General features: G+C 34.1%; 1 protein-coding gene across 1 annotated transcript in view; it reads left to right on the top strand.

Annotated features, from left to right (window-relative positions):
- Nucleotides 1-16,079, top strand: part of LOC309634815 (uncharacterized protein) — a 394,864-nt gene that overhangs the window by 232,056 nt on the left and 146,729 nt on the right. The gene's annotated exons all lie outside the window — the stretch shown is intronic.

Below are 16,079 nucleotides of genomic sequence, written 5' to 3'. Positions count from 1 at the left end.
ACTATTCACTAAATAAATCTGTGACAGATTGGATTTATTGATAACTAGATGGAGTCACTATTTTCATCATTTCTTTTTTTCCTTTCCTTCACCTCTTGTTGCCAATAATCTGTGAAAACATAATTGTAATGACTACAGAATATTCTAGAAAGTGAATATATCGTGATTTAGCCAATCGCTTCTTTATTAGCATACAGGTGGTGTAATTCCAACTCTTACACTAACGTACACAATATCTTCTTCAATAACCTCATTTATAAATTTTGTTCTAACTGTTATTATTTTGTACTTAATCTAATGTGAAAACTTTACCATATTTAAGTACGTAAGTTATTCTAATCCTCTTTCTGCTGGTTGCCAAAAGGCCTTAGAAAGTTTGGCCAATTACAGTACTATGTCCAGATGTGTTAATAGTTCTCCTCTCCCTTAACCTTTGGCATTTTTGCATTCTTATTTCTTCCAAATAAGTTAATTCATTTAAAGTACTTTTCATAGTGTCTCAGAAATAGTGCAGTACTATACATAATGGTATTATTCTAAATTTTGTTACTAACAACTATATATATACTTATCCAGGTACTTGAAAAACTAATGGTATTCTGTTTTGTGGATGCTTAAATTGGTCTTTGTTTCATTATCAGTGAGTCGAAAAATGTCCTGTATTTATTGATCCTTCATATTTCTTCCATGGATTTTCTTATTGTGTCTATTATTTATTTTTAATTGGGGTGTTTCTCTTTTTATACACATTTTAAGTATTTTTATATGTAGTAATAATATTAACCTGCTGTCATTTTTGTTTTAAATATTTTCAACAATTGCCTTATGAGTTTTTGACAAAAAAAGTTTGGCATTGTTGATGAAATACATTGGTGTTTTAAAAATAAATATGTCTACCATTGTTTTTATACTTAGAATAGCTTTGCCCAGAGTGTAATCTCTGAAAAACTAGGATTTGGGAAAGTTTTGTTAAATAAATAAAATTATATGGCCTAATAAGTTTGGAGAAAAAGAAGATGTGTAAATTTAAGTGATTTTCTTTCATAATACTGTGCTTTTAGGAAGTTGATATGCATTGAATTTCCAATGAGGGAATAGAGTGTACAGCATTTATAGAACATATTTGCCCATGGACCCCTTTGTTCATAGGGCATTCCATGGAGCTAATGCTTCTCAGAACACACTGTAGGGGACACTACATAGAAACTATTTGCCTGTCCCAAGATCATTTTTTTTTTAAAGTTAACCAACTTACTTTTAGTTTTTAAAAGCCTCATTATTTATTTATTTAACTATTTTTTCCATAAGGTCTTTATTTAATATACATACTTCATAGGGTGGGGCTTTAACTATTTTTTTCACCCAGTAATCAGTTCTCCCAATAGCTTTTATTTTAAAACCTGCATCTTTTAATCATTTACTTTATGATGCACTCTCATTTTTGCCATGAGGTAATTCTTATGTATGTATTTAGTCTGTTGAAGTACTATCTGTTCTGTTAATCAGACTGTAATTTCATGAACCAGAACCACAGATTGTTTTAGCATAGCAATATATTTAAACATCTCTTTTACTATATTTGAATGTGATATATTTTTACCCATAATGTTCATAGATATCTTTACCTATTTATTCTTCCAAATAGACTTTAAAATTATTTTATCATGATCCCAAATAACATTTTATTAATCTTATAATTAATTTGGAAACAATTTGCATATTTTATAAAATCCAGTGCTCCATTATGGAAATACAGTTTCTGTTCCTTTTGTATTGAAGTTTTTATTTATATTGCTTAGGAAAGTATTTTAATACTTCTCATACAGATTATGTGCATTTCTTTTTTTTTTTTTTTTTTTGCATTTCTTAATAAGATATTACTATTATGTGAATAGTACCTTTTCTCATTATGTACTCAAATTGGTTATTGCTGCTATACAGAAAAACTATCAATTTTTGGCATTTAATTTGTATCTAATCACTGTAATGAACTTTAATATTAATTCTCAGAGTTTTGTCAATGATTCCCTTGAGTTTTCTATTTAAATAGTCATATTGTCTGCAAATAATAACAAAAATTTACACTCTCTCATTTCAGTATTATGTATTATTGCCTTGGCATGGAAGTCGATGTAAGCATTGTTATATTTAATTAAATATAATTTTGAATCTTTTTAAAGATAATTTAAAAAATATTTTAGTGATCCTTTTATTCCTAATTCTGTGGAATTTATTTTTTTTTTAATTAGAAATGAGTGTTGAATGCTATTGAAGGAATTTTTACCAACAAATAACAGCAAAAGAAACCCTATGAGATTTTTTTCTTATATAAATCTGTCTATCCACACATGTATACATAAGTTAACACGTTTATATATAGTTGAATATGCCATTTATACAACTACATACACACACAAACACATCTACGTCTAATGTTACTGAAAAGACTGGCTTTCCTGTGCTAAATTCTCTCTGGTTGTAAAATAAAGCAGCTTCCTAGATAGAGGCTGTGTCTTAGAGCTTAATGCTGAGTCTGCCACACAATTTTCTTGTGTGGCTTCAGATTTCCAAAATAAATTATCTTCAGATTTTCCTTGGGCCTCAGGATAATGTTCTCTTTACCTTTTTTTTGGTTGTTGTTATTAGACCTTGTGTCATTGTTGGTTTTGTTTTTTCCTCTTTCCTATTCTTAAATCAGAGTCATTCAGTATCAGTGCTCACCCTCAGACAAGGTATAAATTTCCTTTGAAGCTGCTTGTGGTCTAACAGGTGCTAACTGACTCACCTTTTCATAACTGCATAGATCAAAGGGTACTTAACATCTATGATTGTCAGTATACATCGGTGTCTAGTAAAAGTCTATCTGGTTCAGTTCTTCTGAACTGAAATGAAACCATTTTCCAACTCCATCGCTTGAATCTCTGACACCCTAGAGATGGACAGGGAATTCTGTCCTGCACCACTGTAGGAACTTCTGCCTGTAGACCATTAATGATTCCACACCTGCAGTATGATGTTTTCTAAGATGTAACTTCATGTGTTCAACCCTGCACCACCTGCACAGTTGACTTATTAGAATTATGTTCTACATATATGGATGTTCTAAGATGTATATGGTGGGGTTGGCTCTGAGACATAAGGACTGGTGTTCAAGGACCAGAGAGAGGCCTCAGGAGCTAAGGGTAACCCCCAGCTGATAGCCAACAAGGAAGCAGTACCTACAACCACTTAGAAACTGAGTTCTGCTAACAACCTGAATGAGGTTGGAAGCAGAGTCTGCCCCAGAGCCTCTAGACAAAAGATACGACCTGCCAACTCCTTGGTTTTGGTCTCGGGACACCCTCAGCTGAGAACCTGCTCAGCCATACTGTGCTGGGACTTCTGACCTGCCGAAACTGAAAGATCCTTACTTAGTCAGTGCTGAGGAAAGCTGCTAAGTTTGTGGTGTCAGGCCCATATTGCTGTCTGAAGGCTTTCTTTGTCCTACTGTCTCCCTTCATTTTCACAGGCATTACCTCCAATAAATCTCTTGCAATTAAAAAAAAAAAAACTTGAGGAAATGTGGTGGATGGGCGGGTGGTGAGAGTGACTTGATACCTGAAGAAGCAACACTTTCACATCATGAGGACGACTGACCCAGTGTTCTGTTAGATAATGACCTGGAGTGTCTACACTGCTGTGCATGCCGTGAGGAAGAAATGAGATTTCTTCCTTCTGAGTTTCAGGAAACAGGACACCTTTATTGTAAGGAAGAAGTTGAAGGAGACCATTAGTTATTTTTATTATAATCTTCCATTGCTTTGCTAGTCAGTGGAAACCCCCTCCCAACCATGCTTAACTGGAGCACTAGTACTCCCTCTTCCAGTCTTAACTTTCCAGGTTTCTGTGAGTTTGCATCTTTTCTTCTGTTTTCGTAGATAATTTATTGGAGAGATTAGAGACAATAAAGAGTGACTTTGTGGGTGCCCATTCAGTAGAAATCTGGGAAGACCATTCAGCATCTTCAAGTGAGGATAATGCTCATAGAAACAAATCAGAGATAGTTTAGTCCGTTATGTTCTAGAACATTTCAATCCTTTTTTATAAAAGAAGAAAGAAGAGTCAAATAAAATGCCTTTAGTCAGGTGCTTGGAAACTTCAACCTTAATTTGTGTAATGATCACGTAATGAACTACTTCAGAAAAAATACTATGACCCTACTTAGACCATATAGATTTCTCAAAGTAGCAACGTAAGACAATGAGAAAAGATAACTATACGTGTACCATTAAATATTTTTTCAAAATTATTATTATTTTGATATAGAAGTTTTATTCTAAAGAATAATAAAGGGTTTGTAAAATTACTGGCATACCAATGATTTATCTGACCACTTTCTGAAATAGTTCCCAAGGGATTTTGTAAATTGCCAATCTGCCATTTAGACACATATGAGTATGGGTTCTCTAGAGAAACAGAATCAATAGGAGAGACAGACACACTATAAGGAATTGGCTCATGCAATTATGGAAGCTGTGGAATCCAAGATCTGCAGCAGGCAAGCTGGAGACCCAGAGAGCTGGTGGTATAGTTCCAGTCTAAGTCCAAGGCTTGAGAACCAGGAGAGCCAACGGTGGGAGTTCCAGTCTGAGCCCAAGTCGAAAGCCAGGAAAAAAACAGTGAGGCAGAGAGAAAGAATTCTTTCTTACTCAGCCTTTTGTTCTATTCAGCTTCAACAGATTAGATGAGGCTCACCCATACTGGAAGGGACATCTCTTTTCTTTAGTTACTCTACCAATTCAAGTGTGAATCTCATCCAGAAACACTCTCACAGACATACTCAAAATAATGTTTAACCAAATATCTGGGCATCCCATGGTCCAGTCAGTTGACACATAAAATTAACTGTCATAATACTCTATTTTACAACACTATATCTTAGATAAGTATAATAGCTGAAGAAAATACATTAAAAGTCACCTGACAAACTTAAAAAATAATTTGATTCTATACTATCTAATGCCACTATTGTATTTAACAGAATGTCATTTATTTGCTAGAAAGAAAGAATATGGAGTGAAATGTAATTTAGTCCCTTTCAAAGTTTGTGGCTACTGTGAATTTCTCTTTTCTATGAGGCCACTTCCTTAAAAGTTCACTGGAACTGTGCTGCTTTCTTGTATTTAGAACCCTTGGGTGTTTACGTGAAAAACTCAACACATACCTGACCTGTTGACATCTCACAAACCTTCCATATAACATTTTCATGATTTGGAAATAAATAGTATAAAGTATTATTCAGGAAAAACTCTCCTTATCTCTCTCTCCATATTTAAAATTTATAAATTAATGATGTGGTATCAAAATGTTCTAAAATGTTTCTTGATAAAGTGTACCACAGAATAGCCTTAACATGCTGTAATTCCATTATTCCCATTTTATAGATAAGGACATGTAGGCTTATAGACATGAAATACCTCCCACAAGGTCAGAGGACTACTTAATTAGTAGAAGAGCCAGAAATGTGCTAGATGAGTAAGCAAATGCAAATAAATTTTATCATATATTTACTCTTTAAAAAGTAGTTATTAATTTAAAAATATACTTAATATATGTAATTTAAATAGATTTAAATAAATTTAAAATAAATGTCATGCATCAGTTAAAAGATTTGAACTACAGATGCTAAAACATAGTTCTTAACTTTACCTCCAAAAATGTGACTTAATTATGGACAAGGAATATAAAATAAAATTTAAGTTGACATTAGAGCCAAGAGAACATTCAAAGCTGAAGGGAAATTGACCATAGTTTGAAGATAGTGAACTATAGGCACTGAAATTGAGTTATCAGATGTACCCACCTTCAAGGAAATAATAAACAGTATTTCCTCTACTAGTGAATATAAAACAATTTGTGACCTACTGTATGTTACTATAATAGGAGCATCTAATGATAGTTCCATTTCCTTTTCATATTCTCTTTCATTTCAAAACCTTCCCAGAATACCTAGCAAATATTAATTTATCAATTCATTCAAAATTACTTTCAAATGGGTGAGGATATACAAGATCCCCTCGCCCTATTCACATTTTTAAATAGACTCATCCCACTGAATTGAGACCCGCTAATATGCGCTCCACATTTCACAATGATTTCTAGATTTTAGAAAGGTCTTTAGCTCTATAGAGTTGTCCTTTTTAAAAGTAGGCCAAAAGGATCACATTACTATGTGTATATTGCACATGGAACCTAAGCACAACGTGATCAGAAGCCATTTTTTTTTCTAAGTGGGCATATGGCTATAGCCATTGCAGGATTATCTCTATTTCTGGCTCTATCCCTTTGCATTCAAGCTGAATGATACCACTGTTTCATACAGACAGCTCATCTCCACACCCTATCTGTGCTAGCTAGAGCCAGCAGTTACCAACTCCCAGTGGTATATATGTGCACTGAAATTCTTGACAATGTGTTCCACCTAACCCTTCTCACTTCTGATATACAGTACTCATCTTTCTGAGCAAGGTATTTAACTCAGCACAGATGGTTTCATCATCTATTTCTGGTGATGTTCATTTTTGTTTTTATTGCTTAGGTTTACATAGACCATGAAGACAATTTTAGTTTATTTTATTTTTAATTTATTTTATTTATTTATTTATTTATTTTTGGCTACATTGGGTCTTCGTTGCTGCATGCAGGCTTTCTCTAGTTGTGGCGAGTGGGGGCTACTCTTCGTTGTGGTGCACAGGCTTCTCATCGTGGTGGCTTCTCATGTTGTGGAGCACGGGCTCTAGGCGTGTGGGCTTCAGTAGTTGTAGTATGCGGGCTCAGTAGTTGTGGCTCGTGGGCTCTAGAGCGCGGGCTCAGTAGTTGTGGTGCACAGACTTTGTTGCTCCGCAGCATGTGGGATCTTCCCGGACCAGGGCTCGAACCCGTGTCCCCTACATTGGCAGGTGGATTCTTAACCTCGGCGCCACCAGGGAAGCCCATGAAGACATTTTTAAAGAACACAGATGTGATATCAGTGGCACATTTATCTCAGCTACACAATAAACTGGACTTAACAATGACTATAAAATTTTCAAAGGTTTGGGTCTAACTGGTATGCTGATGTTACTCTTTGGTAGCTAGTTTTCTCAGTAATATACCCTTAGTCAAGAAGTAGGAAGTATACATGAGGTATCTATAGATTGCATAGTGGAGACTGTTCTGGTACATGATTGACTCAGAATATCTGAACTTCTAAATTTGGTTCATATCTGAAACATTTCCTGTAATATTTTCTTATCTCTGCTGCATCAAATTTGATTATTGATAAAGTCTCAATACACTTATTCTTTTTTTTTTCACACACACACACACTGTATTTTATTTTTACAAGAGATAAATAGACTGACACCAAGCATTGTACATGGATGACCACAACAAAAGCAACAATGATTGCAATTACCAAACATGAAACACACTCATACTATGTCATAATATTGACATTCAGTCCAGTAATCCTTCACTGTAACAGCTCCTTTACTTTGCAGTGAAAATTGATTTGTATATTCTTTGCCTCTGAGTCCTTGTGGGATTTTTTTTTTTTTAATTCAGACAGAAAGTCACACAAATTATACTCATCCTCATCAGTTCACTCAGTCCCATGTAATTAATTTTTTTTTATCTTGATCTTTTGTTAGCACTTTTATGAGTTCATCAGTTTTTCATTAGAGTTCTGAAAATGCTTATTCATTCAGTTCAGCAGTACAGTCAGTTACCAGAAACCTGTACTTGTCAGAGTCTTTTCCATGAATTTCTTGAAGATGAAACCCTTTTATAGGAACATATTTGCAAAATCATCAGAGTACACCCAGAACTGTCTGTAAATGACAAAAGACTTAAAAATGACCACGGTTAAAGATTTGATGAAAGTTCATAATAATGCAGTTGACAAGAAAATTAGTTATTTCTGAGATATACATTTTAAAGTAATAACTAGGATTATTACTTATAACATTATACCAGAACATATAAGATTTTTAGAAATTTCATGCAATGTCTGAAACATTTATATTAACATATTTCCATACATATTTCCATACAAATACAAATATAAGATTTTTAGAAATTTCATGTAATGAATACACTTATTCTTGAATTTTGTTCTTGGAATTGAAGGTCAGTATATATGCATAGCAAATATCAACAGAAAGTAGAAAGTTACTTCTTTTCAAAATCAAGTACTCAAAAAAAAAAAAAAAAAAAAATCAAGTACTCTCTGGACTACAGAAATCACTATTGTCTATATGGAATTTGTGTTTCCCTTCCAAGCACTGATCCAATAATACTCAACTTATAAATTTTAAAAGAATCATTGTAAGCTTAATTTTATAAGTGAAAGCAGGAAAGTATTATTTAATTTCTTTGGTTAAGTAACTCTACCTGAACATTACATTTAAAAACAATGCAACGACTGTTCTTAGAGCAATATCTCATACTTGGTTGATGCTGAAGCATTTACAATTTGAGTATATTGGATGTAGAATTGAAAACTTCTTTTATAATGAAACAAATCTTGGTGAGATTGTTTCTTACCTCTCTCAGTGCTCATCTTGGTTCAGCTGAGCTCCTCCAGATTCAGAGTAAGATGAGAAATGGGCCCAGTGCTCTTGCTAAAGTAGAATCACTAATTTTTAAAAGTTGACAGTACTACTTAAGAAACATAATATTAAATCAGCAACAGAGTACAGTACTTGTAATTATAAAGTAATAGCATGTTCTTGGGGAAGCTAATTGCTTATAACACATCAAAATCAAGTTAAAAAAAAGAAAAAGAAAAGAAAAGAATCTAATTGATGGAGTATGGCCTGAGGGGCATTTCCTGGAATTCAGAGGAAATTGCCTGGATTGATTATAAATGCAAAGTTTCATTAAAAACATAGACCTCTGGAGAACATCTTTCCAAAAGGCAGGCAGAAGCTACCTCATTTTAGACTCATTCTTTCAACTATCCTTTACTGAGAGTCCACTCTGTACATGAAGAGATTTCAAACAATCCAGCCTAACAATGTCTTCTTATTACTCCCATCTCCAATAAAAATTTTGAAACTCTGTCTTCACATACGATAAAGAATGGTTTAATGTTTCCATTTTGAGCTGTTTGTTGGTAGGCATTGTTATATATTTTGAAATGAAATGGTAATTGGAGTGATTTTTGTCTATTCATTTTAAGTGTACATTTACTGTAATGTAGACTTCAAGGTTTAAATTTCAAAAAATTTTAACTTCATGTCTGACAAATTATTCATGTTAATTCCAGTTCTCCTCAATGCCTTGAGGACCCACAGACTAGATAGATTCCTGATAACTCTAAGGAATTATAGACAATTTAGAGAGGAATTAAATAAAAGTACTAAATAAAATGACAATACTATGTTCTTATAAAAGCAGTATAGTTCATATCTAAGAATGTGGGTTCTAGAGCAGGTCTTCCCGAGATCAAATCCTATGAAATGTGTGAGTTGGGGCACGCTAACTAACTCTCTATGCCTCAGTTTCTTTGTCTGTAAAGTGGGGTTTATAATAGTGCCTCACTCATTGAGTTGTTTTAGGTTGAATGAGTTAATACATACAAAGCACTTAGAACAATAACTAGCACATAAAATAATAAGTGCAAATTATTAAAGGCATACCTTGGATGTAGTGTGTGAACGTCAATTCAAAAACCTTCAACAAAATATTAGCAAACCAAATTCAACATTGCATAAAGGGACCACACACCATGGTCAAATGGGATTTATTCCAAGGAGGCAAGGATGGTTCAATATCCACAAACTAGTCAATGTTTTATACCACATAACAAAACGAATAATAAAAATCATAGTCATTTCAATAGATGCTGAAAAAGCTTTTGACAAAATTCAACACTAATTTATGATAAAAACTCTCAACAAAGTGGATATAGTGGACACATACCCCAAGATAATAAAGGCCATGTATGACAAGCATACAGCTAACATCATACTCAATAGTAAAAACGTGAAAACACTTTCTCTAATATTGGGAATAAAATAAGGATGTCAACTCTAGCCACTTTTATTCAACATAATATTGCAACTTCTAGCCACAGCAATCAGATAAGAAAAAGCATCCAAATTGGAAAGGAAGAAGTAAAACTGTCACTCTTTGCAGATGGCATGATACTACATAGAAAATCCTAAACATGACACCAAAAAGCTACTAGAACTCATTGATGAATTTGGTAAAGTAGGAGGATACAAAATTAATATACAGAAATCTGCTTGTTTCTATACACTAACCACAAACTATCAGAAAAAGAAATTAAGAAAACAATTCCATTTACAATTGCATCAAAAAGAATCAAATACCTAGGAATAAATTTAGTTAAGGAAGTAAAAGGCCTCTACTTGGAAAACTATAGACACTGATGAAAAAAATTGAAGACAACACAAACAAATGGAAAGACATACCTTGTTCATGGATTGGAAGAATTAATATTTAAAGTGATCTTACTACCCAAGGAAATCTACAGATTCAAATGTAATACCTATCAAAATATCAATGGCATTTTTCACAGAACTGGAACAGATAATTCTAAAATTTCAGTGGAACCACAAAAGACCCTGAATAACCAAAACAATCTTGAGAAAGAAGCACAAAGCTAGAGATTTCATGCTCCTTGATTTCAAACTATACTACAAAACTAAAGTAATCAAAATAGTATAGTATGGCACAAAAACAGACACACAGATCAATAGAACAAAATAGCACAGAAATGAATCCACACTTATATGGGCAATTAATCTATGACAAAGGAGGCAAGAATGTACAATGGGGAAAAGACAACCTCTTCAATAAATGGTGTTGGGAAAACCAGACAGCTACATGCAAAAGAATCACACTAGACTACTTTCTCACACCATGCACAAAAATAAATTCAAAATAGATTAAAGATATTAAAATTAAATTAAATAGATTAAAAATAGTATCTCAAACTATAAAACTTCTAGAAGAAAATATAGGCAGTATGCTCTTTGACATTGATCTTAGTAATATTTTTTTGGTTATGTCTCCTCTGGCAAAGGGAACAAAAGCAAAAATAAACAAATGGGACTACATCACACTAGAAAGCTTTCACACAGTGAAAGAAACTATCAACAAAACAAAAAGGCTGTCTACTGAATGGGAGAAAATATTTGCAAATGATATATGCATAAGTGATTAATATCCAAAGTATACAAAGAAGTCATACAACTCAACATCAAAACAACAAACAACCCAATTAAAAAATGGACTGAGGATCTGAATAGATATTTTCATAAAAAAAGACATACAGATGGCCAACAGACACATTAAAAGGTGCTCAACATCACTGATCATCAGGGAAATGGCAATCAAAACCACAATGAGAGATCACCTCACACCTGACAGAATGGCTATTATCAACAATGCAGCAAATAACAAGTGCTGTTGAGGATGTGGACCAAAGAAAACAATTGTGCTCTGTTGATGGGAATGTAAATTGGTACAGTCTCAGTGGAAAAGAGTATGGAGATCCCTCCAAAAATTAAAACTACTGTATGATTCAGCAATTCCACTTGTGAGTATTTATTCCAAAGAAAACAAAATCACTTATTCAAAAAGATGTATGCACCCCTATGTTCCTTGCAGCATTATTTATAATAGCCAAGGTATGGAAGCAACCTAAGTGCCCATTAATAGGTAAATGGATAAAGAAGATGTAGTTTACATATATACAATAGAATATTAGTCATAAAAAATTAATGAAATCTTGCCATTTGCAACAAAATGAATGGAACTTGAGGGCATTATGCTAAGTGGAATAAGTCAAACAGTGAAAGACAAATACGGTATGATTTCACTTATATGTGGAATCTAACAAAATAAATGAACAAACATAACAAAACAGAAACAGAGTCATAGATACAGACAACAAACAGGTGGTTGCCAGAGGGGAAGAAGGTGAGTAGAGGAGAGAAATAGATACGGGAAATGAAGAGGTACAAACTACCAGTTGCAAAATAAATGAGTAACGAGTATGAAATGTACAGTGTGGGGAATATAGTCAGTAATCATGTACTATTTTTGTATAGTGATAGATGGTAACTAAAACTAAACTTAACTGTGGTGATCATTTTAAAATGTACAGAAATACTGAATCACTATGTTGTGTAACAGGAGCTAACATACTGTTGTAGGTCAATTATACTTCAAAAACAAGCAAATGAACAAACATACTCATAGAAAAAGAGATCAGATTTGTGGTTACCAGAGAGGGGGGAGGGGAAATTGGATGAAGGTAGTCGAAAGGGACAAACTTCCAGTTATGAGATAAATAAGTACTAGGGATGCAATGCACAATGTGATTAATATAATTAACAGTGCTGTATGTTCTATATGAAAGTTATTAAGAGAGTAAATCCTAAGACTTCTTATCACAAGAAAAAACTTTTTTTCTATTTCTTTAATTTTATACCTATATGAGATGATAAAGGTTCACTAAACTTATTGTGGTAATCATTTCATGATGTATGTAAGTGAAATCATTATGCTATATACCTTAAAGTTATGCAGTGCTATATGACAATTATATCTCATTAAAACTGGAAGACAAAAAATTAAATAACATGGAGACATGAGACTCTTCCTTTCACTTAAACATTTAGAGGCCACTGTAGGTTTATTAATTGGCCTAATTTCACTATTGTATCTCAGGGAATAGGGATGCCTGAGGAGAACGGGAGTCCGTCGGTTGGTGGAGCAGTCAGAACACACACAACATTTATCAGTTATGTTCATGGTCTTTTCTGGGCGGGGTTCATGGTGCCCTAAAACAATTACAATAGTGACATCGAACATGGCTGATCACCAATCACCACAACAAATATAATAATAATGAAAAAGCTTGAAACATTGCAAGAATTACCAAAATGTGACACAAAGTGAGCAAATACTGTTGGAAAAATGGTGCTGATAGACTTGCTAACCACAGGGTTGCCACAAACCTTCAATTTGTAAAAAACACAATATCTGTGAAGCACAGTAAAGAAAAATGCAATAAAACAAGATATGCCTATATTATCAATCCAGCCTTCCCACGGTAAATCAGTAACTGTGAGTGGAATGAAGGTAGATTTTAAGGTCAGAGCCAGTGGAGTGGTGCTAGATGCCGTGTCCTGACCAGCCTCAGACTGACCTCAGTTAGAGATTCTAAGGGTACCCTCAACTGAAATCTGCCAGGCTGCCTTTGCTTTAGTTTTCCTTTTTAGTTTTCTACTTTATTCAAAACGTCCTCAGATGGTAATCCATCATTCTCCCCATTCTCCTACTCAATGTGCCTCATACTAGTCATTTAACTCCAAGATGCTCCAGGCACTGGAATCCTTAAAAATTAACTCCTTTATGGATTCCTCTCTGAATGTCTCAGGGAAGAAACTGTACAGTAAAGAAATTCATTCTTCACTGAATTTTAGAGCCAGCAATTAATTTACTTAATCCCAAACTATTTAGTTAAGCTTTATTGTTCACATTTGTTGTGCTTGATCTTTAAACTCTTCAGAAATAAAACTAAGGAAAACTGCAGATCAGTCTGGTTAATTCAGAATATTCATTAGGAAAATTCTATAAGAAAATGCAATATAGTATAAATTAAGATACAATCAAGTATTGTATGTAGTTCAAGTGGATAGAAAAACTCCTTAATAACATATCTCATGACAAGATTAACCTCATCTCTCTATTCAAATTCTTTGACATAGAATTATAATTTGAGGTTCTCAAGTGTGAAAAAACTGTCTTCAAAGTTGCTGAACATTACAATATCAAATGGTTGGAATGAAACTTGAGAAGTTATTTTAGGCCATACTTAAAATGTCCCAGGCAAATGAAAATATACGTGAATCTTAACTATTAAAGAAGCACCGTATCTCCACAGCCAGAATAAGAGAATGCTATCATTCCACCAGACAACGGTTCTTCAGTTTTTATAAGATTTTCTGACTGCCCAAGAGATCCACAGGCTAAAATTGACTTTATGGAAAACTTCCTATGAGCCATTTAGTATCTCATTGCCCTCTTACCAATTAGCTTTTGGGATGTAGACAGTGGATTTCGGATTGATTCCATTCCCTGGGATTTCTACAAAATACATTCCGTTCTTCTTGTTGTCACTTGGTAGCAGAGGCACCGAAGTTTCTTCAGTTGGACAGTAGAACAGAAAAAGATTGATTATCTTAGGGAGCAATATATTAGCCATGAAAAAGAGAGTTGTCCAAGATAAAATATTTTTATTTTATAAAAGATACTAAATATGGTTGATGCTTGAAGATTTGCTACTAGGTTGTAAGCAGGTCCTTTTTTTCCCCTCCAGTTTAATTAGTTTAGAGTGATAAGAAGGCATCCCAAAAAGATGGCTTGAAGATTTATTTTAATTAACCAAGTGTATAAAGAGGAAAGCCATCATCTAACATGAAGAAAACTGGAGGCAACTTAAGCAGTACCAAGAGGAGATAAGACCATCTCACCAACAACACTAGGCTAAATTAAGTTTTATGGGCTAATGCAGACTCATGAAACAGCTGAAATATTTTGTGCCTTTGTACATGAGAAAAATACTCAGATTCTGGTATCCCTGCAAAGTGAAGTACCACATGGCCTCTATACTGAAGCTACTTAAATAACGTCAAATGATAAGGAGAGACAGCATGACAACTGCCCAAAATGTGTGCATTGTATATGCCAGTTTAGAAATGATATAGAACATAAATACCATTTAAAGGGAAGTGGGAGAGAAGTAAAATATATTTTTGTATTATCAAACCAAAGCATTTAGAAAGAACTTGGCGTTTCTTATGGCTAGAACGTCAAATAGTTCACATGATTCAGACTGAATTTTATGTGCATAATTTTAGATTGATTATCATAGATATGTTTTTCATATTTGGCCCGGGTTTCCTTTGGCTCAGATGTTTTAAGTGCTTTGTGTGCATGGCTTCTGCATTCACATTGTGCTGCGTCTATTTTGTGATCTGTTATTAGTATTATCAATTGGAACTCAGGCAAACTTTTATATAAAATGAAGGCGAGAAATGAAAATCGTCAATATCTTTTAACTGTTAACCCAGGCCTGAGGTAGTCTGCATAAGCATCTGCTCTGCATTTCTAGAGATAGCTGTTTTTCTACCTTCGTTCTCTAATTACACCTTCTGGGAGACAGGAATTTGTACCATTTGCCCTTCATTTGCATCATCACAGCAACTCTAGCCTTCATGTCCCTTTGCCTGATAAGTTGCAGGGTTTAGGTTTCTGCTCACTGATTATTCAGCCAGGCTCGCCTCTCCTTGGAAGGCTCCAAGGACGTTTCTATTCTTCCTTCAGGCCTACAGCATACACTTGAAAAGACCTGTCTTGCCTTCCATGCTGCTCAAACAGTGGTGCATGACATCCTCTCAGCCCAGTTTCACCTTTCCAAAGACTGGAGTGTGCCTATATAAGAGCTAAATGCACAGACTTCTTATTGGAAGCTGAATATATCCTTGTGTTCACTTGAGAATTAACCCTTGAGAAGCATGCCTCGCAGCTTACCTGTGGGTCTGGCTTTCAGAGCAGATTCATTATTTTTCATATTTGGCAGAAGTTGTAAGATATTCAGTGTCTGTCCTAGGGCTATACGAGTGTGCTTCTCAGTATATGTACCTCTAGGGCATTTAATCAACTACTTGTTTGAAGTGTCCCATTGATCATAAAAATGATGCTTCATCTAGAATTTTTTTAGCTTATAAATTGCTACATGGACGTTAGATGGGACCGCTCTAAAAACTACAAAAGAACTAACTGAAATCCTAAAGAAATCAGGTTGATGTAGTGCAAAATGAAGTCTTTGGGGACTGTAAAGTAATTATCTGAAAATTTACATAATGTAAATGTTTAAACTGTATGATTTAACTGAAACACTTAGATCATTGTGACTATACTTGAGTGGTTCATAGAACTCAAAGCAAAGGGTTCAAAAAGTCACATAAAATCCAATTCCCTATGGGAGTTATGATTTGGTTAGATATGATGATCAT

Source organism: Balaenoptera borealis (genome assembly GCF_965194805.1).
Source record: "Balaenoptera borealis genome assembly, chromosome: 9".
Classification (NCBI taxonomy): domain Eukaryota; kingdom Metazoa; phylum Chordata; class Mammalia; order Artiodactyla; family Balaenopteridae; genus Balaenoptera; species Balaenoptera borealis.
The sequence above is the reverse complement of the archived record's forward strand: the minus strand, read 5'-3'. Positions and strand labels throughout refer to the sequence as shown.